The following is a 6,000-nucleotide window of genomic DNA, read 5'->3' as shown; positions in this document are numbered from 1 at the left end:
TGGGCCCACTGCTTTGCACCATTGCAGTCTTGAATATAGCAAATATTCCAAGAGCTGTGTCTGTATGTGCAATCTGCAATGCCAGATATGTTCTCAGTGCTGTCATTCAATGTCGCACATTCAGCATTAACCCCATTTCTCATTTTGTGCTCCTCTTAGTACGATAGCAGTGTTTACCTGAGCATCATGTGTGTATTTGTTTTTAATATCCCACTCTGAGGCTTGTGTGTTTCTTTTATACTTATGCAAGAACTTGATTACATTTCAAAATTACATTATTTTTTTTCCCCTCTCGGTATTCTGCTCGACCAATTGTAAACAGAAGGGATGTTCCTGGTGTATTACTTCTGTTCAGACTGGACTGCTGCATCTTCTCTGTGTAAACCCAAAGGTGTCTCTTCGTATGCAGAGACAGCTCAGGCATGGACACTTGGCTCCTCATTTGAACACCCTTGACTTGTACCACATATGTTTTGATGGTATAAGGCAGGGGATTACTTGAACACACACAAAACAGAGATACTAGCCCTGTATTTATTATCAATGGAATTTATTATGGATAGAAATCATCAAATGCCTTATATTACTAACTCGAAGATAATTTCTTTTTATCTAAAAAGCTAATTATGTATTTACAACCAATTTTTCTGTTTAGTAAATTAAGCCTGTTTTATTCTGACATGTTGGATAATTTAAAATGTCATAATACTGTGTTGTATAGTTTTATCCCATTACTGCCAGTACAAAGAATTAATGTCCTCTCTGAGATGTCGGTGTCTGCTAATTCAGAAATGACAGAAATGTGTTAAAATATATTCAACCTATAATATTTATCTTGCTTTGCACTTAATTTGTTTCCCTTCTACTGTGTTGAAAAATAACAAGTGTACATAAAATAATGAATAAATAAAGCAAAAAAAATAGTATTTGTCTACGTTCATTGACCTTTTGTGCATTCATTTTAAAAAACAGTGAAATAAAACACAAAATATGATGCATTCAGAGGAATAGTTTGGTCATATTTTTATCACTGTTCAGTTTGAAATAACCTGCCCCAGATGTTTTTAGACACCAATTTATGAACTAGCTTCTTTTTTTTATAGAAGAGTATTATTTAGTATTTAGCTTACTGTAGCCTTGTGAAAGCACGTGGAACTTAGATGCCTTTCATACAATAGATGCTTAGCTGCATGAAACAGTTTGTGATCTAGGTACACAGCGAGACAGCAGATGTATATAGACAGACAGGGCATAAAGCAGATGGACCAGGAGATGCCTCCAAGGGGGAAAAAAGAAGTTGAAATTCTTACAAGAGCAATTTCCTACTCTAGCTCAAATTATGTTAACATTTCTTAATCCCTTTAATTATATAGGTAATGATGTAGTTGTGTTTAAATTAAGTAATATAAACTCTAAACTTCCCAAAGATACTACAGTGTTCTGGAGCTTTGAAAATGGGTACCAGAAGGGGGCAGGCGCAGAAAAACCCAAGTACTGACCTTTAGAGGTCTCTTACAACCCAAGCCATTCTACAGTTTTGTGAAATGAGTAACTGATTTGCTAGTCTTTGTCCTCCTCTTCTTGTGAATTGTCTAAAAGGTTTATTGGTTCAGAAACTGGTATTTGTCTCATCAGTGCCCATTTTGTTGTAGGCAAAGTTTAGCAAGTGTTACATTTGCCTGATAACTGCTAATTACTCAAGAGAGCGCTCCTACTAAAGCAAATGCAAAGCCTTGAGTTGCCTTCTTGCATCTCTAAGGAAACTTTTATTAAGACTTTTTCTCTCCAGCACCTACTCAAGTGTTCAGCTTTTGCTTTGCCTCAGGCCAATATCATTTCAGACGCGCTAAAACTGCCTTCTAGCACCAACTTACAGCTGCTGGTGCTTCTGATTGTTGAGAAGTGTAAGGACAAGACTGGACCCAGCTTCTGTGCATCTTGGACAAAGCGCAGCTGACATTTCAGAACTGCCTTGGTTCTGATAGATACCTATTTCTTAGTGCTGCTTTCTCAGTATTGAAAGTTCACATATACACCTGAAGATTACCAGGTGTCTCTCTTCCTCTGTATGGCACTTCTGATCATGCAGATACTATAAAAACCACACAGATACAGCCAGATGGCAAAATATTTCAGGATTTCGAGGCTTAAGGCCTGAGAGCTTTTAATACACTTTATCACGTTATTACTTGGCAGGAGTGTGTTATTATTTGGGAAAGTGAAAGCAGTTACGTGTTCTGTATACGCATGTAGTTTTACCTATGTCCGGAGGGAAGGAGGGAGGAAAGTTCAGTGTTCTATGAAAATGTTCAAAACCACAAACTTGTCTCTGTTGCTTAAAGACACAATTGGCAACCCTCACTGAATTTAGACAGAACACTGTAGATCTGATACCGTGCGTGCTGCAATTGCTTATTCACTGGTAAAATCAAATGTCATCATATGCAATGCAGGCATTTATTATTACAAAAAGATTTTAACATAATGCTTTTCCTTATGGTTTTGAAGAGCTAGAAATAAAAATGCCTTGATGCGGTAACCAGGCAGTTTTGAATTGCCAGGTAGCTGTAGGAGTTAAAATAAGTGCAGCAGCATTTTTGTAAAGAGGTCATGTCCATCTCTCTGGGTACAAATCAGAATCACAGGATGGTTTGAGTTGAGAGGGACCTTATAGCTCATCCAGTTCCAACCCCCTAGGGTTGGGGCATGGACACCTTTCACTAGACCAGGTTGCTCCAAGCCCTGTCCAATCTGGCCTTGAACTCTGCCGGGGATGGGGCAACCACAGCTTCTCTGGACAACAAATGCACAACCAATTTTGGTTCAAACTTGAGGCCAGTATGTCTCTGAGTGCTGTAGGAGCCCAGTGGTACGGTCTGCATAGTTCTTGTTTAAGAAGGATAAATCAGAACTAGCCTTGTAAATGGGCTACAAGCTCAAGGCTCAAAGTGAAAAATAAAAGGATAATACACTGAATGTGACAAGAATGCAATTGGCAATCTACATAGGTAACTTTTTTCATCGTATTTTCATCCTAAAGTAAACGTAACAATTTGGGCAGCTGTTAGTGTAGCACAAGAGGCCTCCCTCTCATAGAAGGATTAAGAGCACCTTGTCTAAATCAGTCATTATCAAAAGCGACTCGGAGCTGATGGAAAGTGGAATGGGAAATACAAAGTTGCGTTCCCTCTAAGAAAGTGTGATTGTCCTTCTTCAAGGTGCTGCTAGAGATGGTTTGGTCTGGTGTCTGCTATCGCTTCCCAACACCTGTTCCCGGGATGCTGCTGCTGGGAGCAGCTGTTCCCTCGCAGTGACTATGGCAAAATGTCAGAGTGCTAAACTGGTTAATTGGGCCTTTTGCAGCTGCGTAAAATGAGTGTGTTTGGGATGAACTTTAGAGGACTTCCTGCACGGTATCTCTGCTTGGAGAAATCTTCTCTGTGTTCTAGCAGTCGCTTCTGTTTAGTAAATGCAAAGGGTTTGTGTGCAAAATTATCTGACCATCCTATGGAGAGTTCGCTGAAGGCAATGATGTGCTGTCTTCAGCATCTGTGTAGTTATTTTTCCCATGCAACACACCGATAGAATGCTTTGCAGTAAGTCCCACTCCTCCAGCAGACATATTTTCTCTAAGGTCTGCAACCACTACCTACAGTTAAACATAAGAATGTCATCTATTTTAAGTGACTGGGGAAGGGAAAAGAAATGGTGGGTAGCTACAGAGCCTGTAGGTGGGCAGCCTGGACTGTGTCACTATCAGTGCTGTGCCTTCTGCATGATCTGGGGATGAGCTACTGAACTTGTAATTCACTTTCCATTTGTGTGTGATCAGGTGATATTTACTGTATCTCATACCACTGTGATTCATGGAGAACATAATGACTTACTCTTGCATAATATTTATCTTTGAATTGTCTAAGGTAAAGGATTTGTAAGAGTAGAATATATGGGGTGCTCATCAAACCTAGAGATCTGCAACTCCAGTCTGATTTTTCTTTTTTAATAGATATACTTCTAAATAATTCAGTCTTTTCAGAGAATTACAGCAGCTTTCAAGTTAGGTATTGATCCAGGGGTGTTCTGCTGCTCTCCAAAAGGAGCAGAGGCTTTCATATCTGCGCCTCCCTGGCTCAAAGTGGCACATCTTCAGAATGGAAGCAGGGATTGAGATTAACGATCTCCAGCTAATGATCAGGTGCTATCTGCCACCTGACAGCAAGCAGTCAGTCACCAGGGGTGGGGTGACAGCCCACCCTTTTGTGTTTTCCTACACATACAGTCCTTAGGCAGCCTTTGTGTCTTCCAGTTGGCAGGAGCTGAGCCTGAGTTCTGGCAGCTTGAGCTGCGGTGTTCAGCTGCGGCTCTGGACTGGAGGAGTTTAGTGCCACGCAGCAGTAGATGGATCACCTTTGTGCAGTGCATGCAGTTGCTCTGTGGTGTGTATCGTACTGTACTTTCAATGTTACAACCGTGTGTCATGTAAAGTTGTTGAATGCATTTTTTATTAATAGACTCTTTTTTTCCCTTAAATGCTGTAAGAGATTAAGTGAAAATGTACGCTCTTCTTTGCAAGAAAGAAAGCGTGCTGCCTTGCTCCCTAGCATATCTTTTTCCTCAGAACAACACTGTCTCCTTGAAAAAAATCCAACACTTTTTCCCCAGAAATCTCCTATAGATCATGAGTTTAAACTTTGAAGAGTGGGGGAACTCCAGCTCTTTCTTACCGCTTTCTATCTGCTGGATGGCTGGTACCTGTCATGGCCACACTTGCACAGAACAGCAGGACCTCTCCAGGGAAGACAGAAAGCCTGTTCCTGCGGTTGAGAGATAACAATGCTATATTTTGTCTCAAAACTAACAGCAAGGAGAAAATGGGTCATATTCACTGGGAATGGCCCCTCTGTGTTGGGTAACAGGTTGGGATTGAGGCATGTTGATGAGGCTGTTACTCATGTTTTACAGCTGCTGCCTCTAAGTACTTCTGCAAACCCCGCAGCATGTCCTTCTTGCCCTAGAGTCTCTGGACAACGCAGATAGAGCACCTGAGGGACATCAAAGTGACAGGGCTCCCCACTCCCTGTAACAGATGTGTGTTTAGGCTGTGTGTTTTGGACTAGTAGGTGGTGAACACCTCCTGAGTTAACCTTTTTGACCTGTTAAGTGTCAGGTTGGGGTCTGGTGGAAGAGCAGCACTAGGATGTGGGAAACCTTGGGCTCAGGCCAAGGAGAATAGCAAGTGAAGCGGAGGCTTAGCTGCTGGGGTGAGCCCCCTGCTGCCCTTCCACTGGAGGTGTGCCCCTCCCTTGGTTGGCTACACAAGGCATGCGAGGAGCTGGATCCATGTGTCCATCCTCCTCCTTGCCCAACTGAAAGGGTCAAGCATGCAAAATTGGAATAGACAACTGCTCAAGGTAAAGGCCTAGATTCCACCCACAATTACAGCTGTCTGATTTGGGATATGATTTATACGCAGAGGGTGTTCAAGCAAAATTAGTATGCAAAAGGTCAGTGTTCTCCAGCTCCCCAGACCTATTAGCAAATAAATCAATCCTCACTTCTCTGCTGGTTCAGGAAGGGTTCCTGAAACAAAGCCAGCTTTTCCCTTTAGAGGCTGAACCTTTGTCATGGCTTTCTGCAGGCTGCAAACAGAACTGTCTCCACAGCTAGGACTGACACAGGCTTGATCTGTAGTGAAGGTGTAGCCACTGCTTACCTTTCCAGTCCCAGCCGTGTGCATAGCGTCTTATTTCTGTTATCTGAACAGGCCCAAAATTGATGTTCAGCTGGAAAACAGGTTATTTTCTCCCATGTCTGCTCAGTGCTATAGCACTGGCTGTCTGTAGTGTGATTAGCTCTGTGCAGAGCTCTCACTTCTTTCCCGAACTGAATCTTTCTTGGTTTTTTGTTTTGTTTTGTTTTGTTTTGTTTCATCTCAATTTGCTTGTTGAGTTAGCAAGAGACTCTGAGCTCGTGATATGTCACTTGTCTGTTTTCAGTGCA

Source organism: Neopsephotus bourkii, unplaced genomic scaffold (genome assembly GCF_033783945.1).
Source record: "Neopsephotus bourkii isolate Nb327-2 ecotype Australia unplaced genomic scaffold, CSIRO-AGI_Nbou_v1 NB_1511, whole genome shotgun sequence".
NCBI classification, from domain to species: domain Eukaryota; kingdom Metazoa; phylum Chordata; class Aves; order Psittaciformes; family Psittacidae; genus Neopsephotus; species Neopsephotus bourkii.
This window is presented reverse-complemented; position numbering follows the sequence as displayed.